General features: G+C 50.0%; 1 protein-coding gene across 1 annotated transcript in view; it reads right to left on the bottom strand.

Annotated features, from left to right (window-relative positions):
- Positions 1-14,484, bottom strand: part of VSNL1 (visinin like 1) — a 243,575-nt gene that overhangs the window by 13,855 nt on the left and 215,236 nt on the right. The gene's annotated exons all lie outside the window — the stretch shown is intronic.

Here is a 14,484-nt window from a genome sequence, read left to right as displayed (position 1 = left end):
CCGATTGGTCGCACAGCCGCGTATCATTAAATTATCACGTTGGCCCTGGTAACGCGGCTTCAGATAACGCTGGAACTGCGGCCGCATCGGAGGTGAGCATACACTTATTTATTTATACGGGGCCGAACAAGGGGAATGAGAAAAGGTTGTCCAAGTAGTGTAAATTTTGCAATTTACTGGTTTTTTTTTGCTTTTTTTTTTTAATTTTCCGCCATTTTTAAGAAAATAACACTTTTCTTTTGTTTACAGAATGTTGCCTAGGTGACGACCACCACTGCTGTCTAGCTTGTAACCACTGTATTGAAACTGACCGAGACTAAAGGGTAATTGCGTTTCAGCGATCTGATCCAGCTGAAAGATTGCTTACATGCTCAACAGAAAAGAGCCCAGCCCAAAGTTGTCTGTCGCCAAGGCAACGAGCTTTAAATAACATAAGTTTTAGGCTATGTGCGCATGCTGGTGATCACAAAGATGCATGTTTTTTTGCCCAAAAAAACGCACCAGTGGTAAAAATGCTACATCTGAAGCTCACAGCGAGCGCCATAGAACATGACTGCCTGCTGTGAGCTCCATGCAGCGACTGAAGTGAGCCACGTGATCATCGGTGATTTGCAGTCATAGGTGGAGGACTCCAGCTGTGGCCGCGGCTAACCTGAGTGACGTCACCACTGATCGCACAGCTCACTTCAGTCACTGCGTGGAGCTCACAGTGGGCAGTCTTGTTCTATGGCGCTCGCTGTGAGCGTCAGATGTAGCAGTGGTGGAAGTGTCTTGGGACCTCATATGGATTACGTCGGACCTGCAAGGGTGTTTGGGGCGTTAATAAAGTGGTGAAATGGGGTGGATTTCTTTGTCTTTTATTTGAAATAAAGGATTTTTCAGTGTTCGTGTTTATTTACTTTCACTTACAGATTAGTGATGGGGTGTCTCAGATGCCTGTGCCATCGCTAATCCAGGACTTCGTGGCTGCCATTAACTCCCTCATTCCCCCGACGGCCACCGCACCAGGGTAATCAGAAAGAGCAAGGTAAAGTGTCGGGACTGTTGCATGTAATGGATGCAGCAATTCCAGGCAGCTGCTGGCTGATATTTTTAGGCTGGGGGACGCCCAATAACCAAGGGTATCCCCAGCCTGAGAATACAAGCCCCTAGCTGTCGGGCTTTATCTGCGCTGGTATCAACATATGGGTGGATCCCTTGCCAATTTTTTATTTTGCTGTACGATATAAACCTGCCCACTTTCAGCTGTGATTGGAAGCCTCAGACACATTGTCACTCAGTGTGGGGGCTCGTCTGACTGCAACCAAAGCACAAATGCTGGTGGGTGGGGGAAGCAGTGAATATTTATGAACCTAATGAGCGGCTCGGGAAGAAGAATGAGAGCCCATGAGAGCAGTGTGTCAGCCGCCCCAGTGACTCTGTAATTATGAAACGCTTGCTCCTACCCTTTTGCGCCGTATTCTGGTCCCCATGGACTTTATATGGGGACCGGTACTGGCCAGATACTAGAAAAACCCCTCGCCAACCCAGAGTCAGCAAGGGATTGATCTGCCAGTCCTCCGAAACGCAGGGACAAAGCGCAAAAAGAATTGTGGTAGTCACCACAAAGATGTAGTCACCACAAAGATGGAGCCGAAAAAACTCGAACGTGCACACAGCAAAAAAGACAGCCCGGACTGCTGCCCCAAAGGGGCTCAAGGAAGGGCAACATGACTAAGAGGGATGCTAGGCCAGAGGGTGTAGCAAAGGGTTAAGGTGAGCTATTTTGGGCGGGAAACCAGGAGGTGGGGCTACAGGAGTTATAGGGACATTTGATTGGTTAGGGGTAGGTCAGTGTGGGTTAGTATATATAGGGCAGACTGTTGGGGGTTGGTCATTCGGCACCTGGAAGACGTCTGAAATCGTCCCCTGTCCAGGTGAAGTCGGCGCAGTGGATGGCGGTCGTGTGCTGGAGGAGGTCCAGGCTTCTACGGGACCTCGACTCCGGATGGCGCTCTGGACCGGAGGCCTAGCGGGACCCATTTGACGGCGGCGGCTGGATCCAGGTGCAGAGGCTTCGGTCGGTGGACGGCGGTGGAGCGACGCTGCGAGGATCCCGGCGGCGAGGTGGTGAGTGACGTCACCGGCCTCAATACCTTTCCCGCGGCGCGGGGTCACCAGGGTGACACTGCCACGGGACCCGGGGCGCGGTCACGTGGTCCGGCGTCGCCGTCACGTGCCCCCGGCGTCCTGACGTCACGGTCACATGGCTCGGCGGTGCGGTCATGTGACCGGGCGCTGAACCCGGAAGTGCGGCTGGCGCGAGAGATTGGCTGGACGACCGGGCTCCCGTCGCCGGATCCAGAGCCCAGCAGGACCCCTCCGGCGGCAGCAGCAGCAGTGCTCTGGGCGGCAGCGGCACCGGCACCGAGGATGTCTGAGGGAGGCGGCGACGTAGTGAGTGCAGCGACTAGGGGGTGAGTGACTTCACCGCCCTTCGCTGTTGCGGCGCGGGGTTGGCATGGTGACGAGGGCGGCGCGGCCACGTGACCCGCGGTGCGGTCATGTGGTCCGGCGTCGCAATCGCTTGGCCCCGGCGTCCGGATGAAGTGGTCACGTGGACCGGCGGTGCGGTCATGTGACCGGATGGCGGACCCGGAACTGCGGCCTGCGTGTCCTACGCAGGGCCGGTGCGCGATCCCGGGCAGCAGCGAGGACGTCGGGGGAGGCGACGCCGGGGAGAGTACAGCGACGAGGCGGGAGTGACGTCATCGCCTTCTCTGGTGCGGCGCAGGGTCGGAAGGGGGATGTGGCCGGCGCGGCCATGTGACCGGCGGCGCGGTCATGTGGTCCGGCGTCGCAATCACCTGGCCCCGGCGTCCGGATGAGGTGGTCGCGTGGCCCGGCGGTGTGGTCATGTGATCGGACGGCGAACCCGGAAGTGCGGCCTGCGTGTCCACGCAGGGCCAGTGCGCGATCCCGGGCAGCAGCAGCAAGGATGCCAGGGAGAGGACAGCGACGAGGCGGTGAGTGACGTCATCGCTTTTCTCTGTTGCGGCGCGGGGTCGGCATGGTGATGTGGCTGGCGCGGCCACGTGACCCGCGGCGCGGTTATGTGGTCCGGCGTCGCAATCACTTGGCCCCGGCGTCCGGAGGAGGTGGACCTGCGGGGCTGTCATGTGACCGGACGGCGACCCCGTAGATGCGGCCTGCGCGTCCACGCAGGGCCGGTGCGTGCTCCCGGGCAGCGGCTGCGGCCTGCGCAGTAGTGCAGGGCCGGTGTAGGATCCTGGACAGCGGTGATCGTTGCAGACGACGGAGAGACGCATGACGGAGGAGCGGCCGGAGCTGCTTAAATACTGCTCTGGGTCGGCAACATCTTGAAGTTGGCTTCCAGCCTGGGCAGCCGGTCGACCTTGCCGGTGAAGCTGGTGAGGTCCCGGGGCCTGGGGCTGCTCGGCGCGGAGGATCATTGACGGCTGTTCCGGGGACACCTTGGAGTCAGCCTGGTAAGATTATGGTTCACTTGCACCTCGTACTCTGTTGATTAGGTGGGGGGGGGGGGGGGTTGGTGATGCAGCATACTTGGGGTTTGTGTTTGATAGTAGTGGGGGAGTTTGGTTTAAAGGTCTTGGTTCTGGGAGGTTGTAGTTGATTACAAGTTGTCAGCCCTGCAGCGAGCTCAGGTGCTGATTGGCATTCTGCCTTTTGGCAAGTAGCGCTGGGGTGCTGGGGTTAACTATAGTGTTATGGTTGTCGGGTAGTCAGTCGCGCTTTGGTACGGGCATTGTGGCCTGGCTTGATATGGGGAACGGTTGTAAGCCTTGCAGGATTGTTTGGTGGTCCGATGCTTGCGAGTCGTCCAGGACAAGGGCCTGGAGCTCAGGGTGGTTTCCTGGATGTTGAATGGGAGTAGTTGTTGGGATTATGGAGGTTGTTGCATTTTTTGGGGTCGGGGGTGTATACGCCGACGGTTTAATGTCATGTGGGTTAGCCGCGGTCGTTGGGATTGTTGCATTAGTCTAATTTTATGGCAGTGGTGGACCCGGCAGTTACTTCGGTGCTTTGGTAAGGTCCAGGTGCGATGATTTCAGATGAAGTTCATATATAAGAAAAAAAAAAAAAAGGGATATGTATGTGTATACATGTATATACTCCCCGCGGCATTGATAGAGGCATGGAGGGGTAGTATTTCTCTGTTTGGGGCTACCACGGGTGGCACACAAGTGTTTTTGTTTATTGAAGCAGTGGGGGCCCGTTGTTGCAGGCTGCAGAGGAGTGAGCCTGGCCGGTCGGGGTTTATGAGGAGTCCCCTTCTAGTGACTGTTGGGTTGCCTCGCAGTAGAGACTAGCTGGGTTGTGAGGGGTCATAGCGTGTCTTATCTTAATACCGTTCATTGGTACATTTCCGGGGTCAGGGGCCTGCCCAGTTCTTGACAGGAGGAACAGTGGCATGGCAGTATGCACTGGTTGAGTTATCCTCTCGATAAGGTAATAGTTCCACTGTTTTCAGTTTTGGTGTGGTTTGAGCTTTCCTGGTACAGTTTTGCGGATGGATACAGCATGGGGTGGATTCCGGCTTGCTCAGAGTCGGGTAATTTTCAGTTGTCTTAGAGGTTGTTTGGCTGTTCCGGGTTTCATAACAGAGTGCGGCCTGGCCGAACCCCCTATGGTTTTATGTCTGGCTGGCTTTGGAACCAGCGGGGGGCTTCATCCGGGCCGCCCAAGCTATGGTGCAATATTGCATGGGTTTTGCTACACCAGGTGGGGTGTGACCGTTTTGGCAACCGTGGGCGGGCATTAGAGTCAAGCCCGCTTGCATGGAAGGTTTCAGTCCCGAACGGCGGTATACGTTGCGGCGCAGCCCATCGTTTCGTGTTTTCAGCAGCATGATAGTTTCGGGCATGGTGGGCAGTCCTTGGGGATTAGCGGGTGCTGCTGGCAGGCTTCTTTCTGGGCAGGGATTTCTTGCCGACGGGCATATGCACTGGCAGTGTTTCACATTGATCTTTGTTGGTAAATGAGTGAGCAAAGTGGAAGGCATATTGCGGGTTCTGGAATTTGTAAGGTTTAGCTAAGAGGGTGGAAGGTTATCATTTCACGAGGACCGGGGTTCCAACGGTCATGGCGGGATATTGTTTGGGTTTTCCAGGTCGGTTTAAGATATTACAGCATATTGTTGTGACTGGGATCATGGCTCCTCTCAATAGCAGGCGTGTTTGGATTGTTTCCTTGTTGTGTAACAACTGACGTTAGTGAGAGGTGACGGGATTTGCACATCGGCAGAGGATAATTTGGGTCGGGCCTGTTATCCAATGCTGAATGGGTTATTCGTACCACTGGATGCTGCGGGTGCCTGAGCTTTTAAGGCCTGGGACCGACGGCCGTGATGTTAATGTGGGCTTTTCGTGCCATGGGGACACATTCTACTCGTGACACAACATGGGTTTTGTCTTGGGGGGGAATGTCTGGGAAGCCAGTATGTCATGGTGTGGCTGGTTGCCAACGTCGGCTTATCAGACCTTGTGCATATTGGGTTTTGTATGCCAGGTTCAGGCACTGAGGGGTTTTGCAATTAGTATCGTTTTGAGGATTGGATGGCAGTCGTGTGCAACAGGCCATTTGCCAGGCACAGGTTTTCTTTACACAGGTGGGACTGATGGTCGTAAAGTGACAGGTATGACGGACGGCTGCCAGCGAGGGATCTTGGTGCTGAATGAGTTGGGGGTGAGAAGCTTGATTCAGTTCCTTAGTTCGGAATTGTCGGGGGGTTCTGGATTTCTTTGCGGTAAGAGACAGCGTTGGCGAATTACGGCTGTCATTATAATTTTCAATGGGCTGGGGGGACACGTACAGGGTTCAATTAGCGGAAGCAAGGATCCTTTGGACCGCATGAAAAGTCTTATCGCTTTCTGGCGATTTTATGAGTGTTCCACAGGTGGGCTTTACAGCGGTAATTTTAGGGTACAGGTTAGTGACCTATTCAGTTTGTGGAGAGAGGTCTGTTGTTCGTTTGGTGTTCGGGTCTGTTTTCAGGCATCATATTAACCGAGGGTATTCCATGCAGCAGTTTGCACCACAAGCCTGATTGGTTCATGTTTGGGCAGTACTCGAGCGGTGCGTCGCCCGGGTCTGTTAGAAGTTTTGGACCTTCTTTTGGAGTACAGATGTTTGATCAGCGGTAATGTATAGGGGTTCAGTTTGGTTGGATGGGCTTCAGTGTTGGCTCTGGGACATTTAGGATGTTTTAACGGTTTGCGCTTGGGATGGCCATGTAGTCGGATATTTAAGGACTGTTCTGTCCCAGCAGAAGGAGCGACCACGGTTGTTTTGTGCGCCATACTGTCAAGGGGCCTGTTTTGTGACACCAGGCAGGACCGCCTTGGGCCTGTGTCTGTCCGTCGCAGTCTTAGTGCCATGTGGTCACTTGTAGGGTGTCACAGCTTATTTAGGGACATCTTGGTTGGTTGACAAAGTGTGTTTCCACAAGGGGGTCAGAGATTAAGTGAACCCATGTGGGTTCCCAGTTGGTTACATCAAGGTAGGTTGGCTTGGTTCAATTGTCAGTTTGTCTATATTTTCAAAGATGCCTGCAGTGTGGCGGTCTCAACGAAGCAGAGTTCGCGTCCAATCCTTTCGGGATAGGGCCGGCGTCTCATGCTTTTCGTTGGGGACTGGTCGCGCAGGCTGTTTTGGGCAGATGCTGGGGCCGGCTGGGTACCGGGTTTTATGTGCAGCCAGCCAAGTGAGGGAAGATGGTCCTAGAGCAGGGGAGCTTTGGAGTCTCCAGTTAATTTTGGAAGTTTAATGGGGTGGTTTTCATCTGGATGGTGGAGACAGCCAGGTATTGGTTAAAGGGAACCGTGGAGTTGGCCCTGGATGGTCTTTGGTGGCGGGACTCGCATCGTACAAGGTGTCATACGTGCTCGTTGTGGCGGAAAGGAGGGGGGTATTTGAAGTCGGTGGATTGCACAAAGAGCGGGGGGGAACCCAGTGCAGGAGCGGGTTACCCCTGGTGGTGCAATTGTGTGTTGGTTAAGGTGGGTCCTTGTTGTGCTGGGTCACAATGGGACATGTTAACGTGGGACCCTGCTGTGCTGGGTCACAGCGGGGCATGTTAATGTGGGTCCCTGCTGGGCTCGGTCCCAGCAGGGCAGTGGTTGGGCAACACTCGGCTGGGTGTCCTCGAGTCGGTGTGTTGCGGCTGAGGGCACATGGTGGAGCTGATGTTGCAATCATGTACAATGGTACTCTTCAATTACCCCCCCTCCTTTGCTGGTGGTTATGTTTTATTGAATTATTTACTATGTTATGGTTAAAGCGTTATTATTTTGGTGATAATAAACGGGGCTGCTGTGGCCTTTACATCCAATGTCACGTAGTCCGTGTCTTATTTTAGGTTAAGAGGTCAAAGGAGGTAAGGCCGTCAGTCAGACATTCCATAGTCATGATATCTCAGAGTTTGGTTTATAAGGAAATGCATTCAGTTTTGGGACCAAAACTCCACCCGAAAAAAAACGCAGCATGTGCACAAGGCCTTAGTATAACAGCTTGAAAGTTTAATAAAACTGTAAATTGCATAAGTGTTTGCTCTATCAGACTATATCCATCTTTGAAAAAGGGAATACCCCTTTTAAGCACCTACTGTAATATATTTGTATGCTTCTTTTTTTCCCCACACAAATTGAGTCAGAATTCAGGGGCTCAGTACATTTTCTCCATTCTTTGTAGCCACTTTGGCCAATAGATGAAGGTCCCTACGATATCAACTCCTGAAAAAAAACAAAAACCTGACAACCTTGCAACAAATGCTGGAAATGTCAGACATGGCTGCACTGCGGCATCAGAAATCTGGTGAATGATAAACTGGGTCAGCTCAAAATAATTTATTCATGACAAAACAAAATCTGCATTGGTAGGTTTACAAATTAACTGAAAATGCCCAGAAGAGCAGGAGAAAAAGCTCCTCAAGGCTCTGTCCTGACCTTCATCTACGCAGCTTATGTAAGAAACTAATGCGGCACCGGAATAAATCATCTCGTTTAGGCGTCCGCTCGGTTTTAGGCTTTAACTTTGTATGATACGTCTGAGGGAAAATATGGGGCGTGTGTGCCCGTCATATACTCCCACAGCTGGAGGCAAATGATGTATCAAGAGGCTATTCACCTCCCCCCACAAGTATGCCGTACTTGTGGTACATATAGCTGCCGAAACGTGTGCCTATTTTTCCCTCTCATTGGAAAAGGTGAAATCTGCAGCAAAAAACACTGAAAGAATTGACGTGTGCAGAAATAAATCTGCAGCCAAATCTGAAATGAGAAAATACTGAATGTGACGCCCTGGCACCGCCAGGTGGTCACACATAGAATAGGCCCCCGCATAACACCATCCCTCACCAGGTTACATCATGCCAACAAAAACCCTAGTCATCCCCCCCAGGGAAGGAAAGGCACACCAGTGGGCGGGACCAGGCGGATGGAGAACGCCCACCTAGGTGTCTGGAGAACCCGGGGTGGGAAAAGAGTCAGTTGAGTTGAGTTGAGTGGCGTTAAGAGAGTGGAGTGGAGCAGGAGGAGAGGAGAAAGTGAAGCTCAAGTGCAAAGACAGAAAGGAAAGGCATCGGGGTAGGAGCCTGGCTAGGTGGCAGACAGTGCTCCGTGTCTGTCAGGAGACGGGAAGACAGCATCCGGAGATCCGAGGTGGACCGGGACAGGGTAGGAGCCCGCCGGTACAGACACCGGAGAACCGACTCCGAAACCGTGCACAGAGGGGGTACTTGGACCCTGAAGCCAGGACCGGAACCAACGACCTAGCTAATTAACCAATTGAGGGCAGGATTTTAGGTCCTGTCCCAACCAAATTCCCAAAAGCAGACAACAGCCCACCGCGGGGGATAGGGCATCTGCCAGGGCCTGTTAGATCCCAAGGGCCAGCGTCAGCGGGCAAGGCTCCCAACAAAAGTACCGGGAGCGGACTCCCGTGTTCCATACCGGGAAGTCCACAAACACCAAAACAGTGCAGAGGAAAGTGACAGACCATCACCCCGGGTGAGGGACCAGAATACAACCGGCTGCGGCGGCCGGGCACCGACACCTTGGTTTACCGATTGGCCTTGTGTGATTCGTTGTCTGTGAGTACACCAATATCCACTGGTCTGACCGGGCGCGCCGGCCCCTGCAATCACCATCCTCAGCACAGAGACACTGGGCCCCGGGGCATCCATCCCTACCCATGAAGGGGTTAATATCCATCTGCCATCCCATCGCCCCCAAGTACCCCATAACAGCAGCGGTGGTGCCACATCTCACCACACACCATGGGTGGCGTCACAGAGTGATTACGGTAATTCCCGTACAAATACGTCCCTTTTTATTTGAAGTGTCCGCACGACACCCGGGTCCGGAAGATCCCTCGAGCCACCCGGCTGCTGGCACGGGGGCGGCGCATGAGCAGCACACTGCAGGATTCTCATTGACTTTGCTGGCATCAGGATTCCCCTCAGGTTTTATGACAAATCTGCACACTGGGTGCCTTGCACTATGATATGCTGAATACGAATACGCCATCACACAGGATGGAAATGCTGTGAATGTGCACCCCCCCCCCAAAAAAAAAGGAAGCACAATATAGTAAAAGAAAAGCGTTTGAGGCTTTAGCAAATCGGAGCTTTTCTATTATGTAGCTTTTTAGATTTCCAATGTGTCATTTAACATTGTAGCTTGTCAGCTTGCAGCAAATGAGCACATTACACACATTGATTTTGAATTTTGCAGCAAATTTGCCAAGAAAATCTAGAGTGGCCATGTGTCAGAAAAATCTGCTAGGTATTGCCTTAGGCCACATGCACACGTTCAGTATTTGGTGAGGTTTCTACCTCAGTATCTGTAAGGTCACGTGCACACGTTCAGTATTTGGTGAGGTTTCTACCTCAGTATCTGTAAGGTCACGTGCACATGTTCAGTATTTGGTGAGTTTTTACCTCAGTATCTGTAAGGCCACGTGCACATGTTCAGTATTTGGTGAGTTTTACCTCAGTATTTGATAGGCCACGTGCACACGTTCAGTATTTGGTGAGTTTTTACCTCAGTATCTGTAAGGCCACGTGCACATGCGGAGTATTTGGGGAGTTTTTTTTACCTCAGTATCTGTAAGGCCACGTGCACATGCGGAGTATTTGGGGAGTTTTTTTTACCTCAGTATCTGTAAGGCCACATGCACATGCGGAGTATTTGGGGAGTTTTTTTACCTCAGTATTTGTAGTCAAAACCAAATTTATTTATCACCCACTCGTGGTTTTGCCTTAGAAATACTGAGGCAAAAACTCTGCAGCATCTTCATTTTAGAAGCTGATAGGAGTTCAATCTCTTCAACTGCCCAAAACTTAAAATGGACGGCATTAACACTCAGTCTTGCTTCCCACATTTTATGTAGCTTGTTAATAAAACACAAGGCCGTATTCGCACAGTGTAAATTTGATGTATTTTCTCCTGCTCGTCTTCTGCAGTTTCCCCACCACACTACGCAATAATAATCTTCACCGATTATTGCATTTTTTTGCGGGAACATCTTCTCCCATTTATTTGATGCCTTTTTGGTGCAGATTTGAAGCAGCATTTCAACACATTTCTTTAAGTACAGAAAAGCTTTATTTTTGCACTTTAAAAATCCAATTTGACTGTTTTGTGAACGCATTTTTGACTTTTTTTCTTTTTTTCCAATAGAGGGCCTACGGGATAGCCCTTATAACGATGCCACATCAAGAGTATGCTGTGTATGGGAAAAGATGCCAAGAGACCAAAAACCCAACGAAAACACGACATGTGGATCTGCTCCAAATCCATATACAAAAGTGCTTCAAATAGGATTTCTATTGATTTCAATGGGGAGACCATATTGCTGTTCATGTAGAGTTTTTTTAGGTTTTTTTTCCAATGAGGTTCTGAAAACCCTACATTGGAAAATAAATGTGACATTTGACTTCTTTGATTCAAATTCTTGAAGGAATCCAGTCCAAACATGGCTGCGGTTAAGTTAAAAAGTATTAAATCTTCCTAGATTTTTAGCTGCTGGATTAATGGAAATAACTGGGGTGTCACAGATGGAACCCATTTGTCGCAGATCTGTAGACTGGAGCAGTTTCCGCCACTTTTCTGCCATAAAACTGCTTAAAATGTTGTTAATTTTTGGTCAAATTGTACTTGTGCAAAAACGTAGCAAATTTTGGCATTTTTACGCCAGACCATTTGCAGTGCTCTATGCTACAGAATGGTATCTGTAGTGTATCTGTAAAAAAACAGATGGCATATGGATGGTTCGTGTGCCGTCCGATTTTTTTTCTGGCACCCATAGACTTCCATTGACATGTGTCAGCCACTTCACATGACCATGCGCAGCCAGATTTCAGCTGAAGAAAATAATAAAATAAAAAATAAAAAAAATCACAGATCAGCACTGCCTCATTGAATTGGTGCAAGTGCAATATATCGCATAGCACTCTTATTTATATGCAGATATGAGTGATCCCTAATGCAATAATAGCTGAATACCCCAATACCCTATGTCTGTATGGAAATGTGCGCTTATCTTGCTTTGCTTGCCCCCCCGGCTTTTGGTTACAGTGCTGATAATCACAAAATAACAGACATTAAGGCTGGATTCACACGATGGTATGGTATCAGATGCGATATTCTACTGACCCTCGGCTCCTGCTGTGCTGCGAGCGTGAGCAGAATATCGTGACTGTGACCCGATCCTGAAATCGGATCACAGCTGCGGAGTAGAGGGAGGGATTAATATCTCCCCATCTCCTCCATTGTCAGCTCATGCGATTATCGCACTGCACTCAGCTGTCATCCAAGTGCAGTCCGATGTTTCCCTCGCACCCATAGACTTATATGGATGCGAGTGACACGTCTCTCACTGACAATCGCAGCATGCTGCATTTTTTCGCTCATCCAGAATCTGGATATGAAAAAAGCTGACCATCTGCTCATCTTCATTTAATAACATTGGTCCAAGTGCAATGCGAGATTTTCTCACATTGCATTAGTCGAAGTCATACCCTCGTGTGAGCGTACCCTAATAGCTGTAATAAACTACTGATGTAGTAGAGCTGGGTTTATCATGTGGCTTTTAGGACTTGTAGCTGAAGTACAATCTGAAAAAAAAATTCCATATGACGTCTGATTTTCACGGATACATTATGATTCTGTAGCATAGGACGCTGTAAATGGCCCTGTAGATGTTTGTAGCATAAAAGCGGAGAAAAATATGCATTGCATACGGATACTAGGCGAGAAAATAATTGCATACTCGCATATCACTGGCATGATATATTTAATGCCAAAGAAATTTCACTCGTCCGACATTTCGGGTTGAAAATTGGAGTGATTTATTATACGCAGATGTGATCAAAACCTAATTTTTTGGTACTAAGTTTACAAAAAGCAGTTATTTAAAGGGAATCTACCAAACCTCCTGACATCTGTATTTAAGTAAATAGTTATATTCTCCATAAAAAACTGAACTTGGATCATATTGTCTTATAACTCTACGTTGTGTCGTTCCTCTGTTATTCCTCCCAGAAATGTATGAAAACCTGGATGATAACATCTCCCCTTCTCAAAGGGGTGGGTCCCAATCTGATACCGTCAACCCTGATTGGACAGAGTCACTGTGTAGAGACACTCCACCTAACTGGTCACTGATTAGACAGTCACTCTGTGTATAGACACCCCCTATCACTGCTTGGACAGAGTCACTGTGTATAGACATTCCCCCTATCACTGATTGGACAAAGTCACTTGGTGTAGACATTCCCTCTATCACTGATTGCCCCCAAAGTGGTCACTGATGGGACAAGAGAGAAAATACCATGGCACATCAATCTGAAATAGAACGTGATTTTTATCTCAGTAGCCTGTGCATATGGGTTAACGTTTCGGTCGTATGACCTTGTTCGTGGCCGGCAAAGAAGCAGACAAGAACGTGCTGCAGATAATTGGGAAAGAGTCACTCTGTGTAGGGACACGCCCTTACAAACTGGTCACTGATTGGACAGAGTCACTCTGTAGGGACACTCCCTCCAAGCTGGTCACTTACTGGAGAGAGTCACTCTGTAGGGAGACACCGTCACAAACTGGTCACTTACTGGACAGAGTCACTCTGTAGGGACACACCGTCACAAACTGGTCACTTACTAGACAGAGTCACTCTGTAGGGACACTCCCTCCAAACTGGTCACTTACTGGATAGAGTCACTCTGTAGGGACACACCGTCACAAACTGGTCACTTACTGGAGAGAGTCACTCTGTAGGGACACACCGTCACAAACTGGTCACTTACTGGACAGAGTCACTCTGTAGGGACACACCGTCACAAACTGGTCACTTACTGGACAGAGTCACTCTGTAGGGACACTCCCTCCAAACTGGTCACTTACTGGATAGAGTCACTCTGTAGGGACACTCCCTCCAAACTGGTCACTTACTGGACAGAGTCACTCTGTAGGGACACTCCCTCCAAACTGGTCACTTACTGGACAGAGTCACTCTGTAGGGACACACCGTCACAAACTGGTCACTTACTGGACAGAGTCACTCTGTAGGGACACTCCCTCCAAACTGGTCACTTACTGGATAGAGTCACTCTGTAGGGACACTCCCTCCAAACTGGTCACTTACTGGACAGAGTCACTCTGTAGGGACACACCGTCACAAACTGGTCACTTACTGGACAGAGTCACTCTGTAGGGACACTCCCTCCAAACTGGTCACTTACTGGACAGAGTCACTCTGTAGGGACACACCGTCACAAACTGGTCACTTACTGGACAGAGTCACTCTGTAGGGACACTCCCTCCAAACTGGTCACTTACTGGATAGAGTCACTCTGTAGGGACACTCCCTCCAAACTGGTCACTTACTGGACAGAGTCACTCTGTAGGGACACTCCCTCCAAACTGGTCACTTACTGGATAGAGTCACTCTGTAGGGACACACCGTCACAAACTGGTCACTTACTGGACAGAGTCACTCTGTAGGGACACTCCCTCCAAACTGGTCACTTACTGGACAGAGTCACTCTGTAGGGACACACCGTCACAAACTGGTCACTTACTGGATAGAGTCACTCTGTAGGGACACTCCCTCCAAACTGGTCACTTACTGGATAGAGTCACTCTGTAGGGACACTCCCTCCAAACTGGTCACTTACTGGACAGAGTCACTCTGTAGGGACACTCCCTCCAAACTGGTCACTTAATGGACAGAGTCACTCTGTAGGGACACACCCTCACAAACTGGTCACTTACTGGACAGAGTCACTCTGTGTAGAGACACCCCTCAAAACTAGTAATTGTCATCAATTTATTCATACATTTCCAGAGGGAATAATAGGGGAACGACACATTTCAAACTTGTAAGAAAGGGTGCGTAAGAATTCTGACATGATGGGAAATACAATAATTTACTAAAAAAGATATGTCAGGAGAGCTGACAGATCCC

This window comes from Anomaloglossus baeobatrachus, chromosome 3 (assembly GCF_048569485.1).
Source record: "Anomaloglossus baeobatrachus isolate aAnoBae1 chromosome 3, aAnoBae1.hap1, whole genome shotgun sequence".
Lineage (NCBI taxonomy): Eukaryota > Metazoa > Chordata > Amphibia > Anura > Aromobatidae > Anomaloglossus > Anomaloglossus baeobatrachus.
Note: the sequence above shows the minus strand (reverse complement) of the source record. Positions and strands in the feature narration are given on the sequence as shown.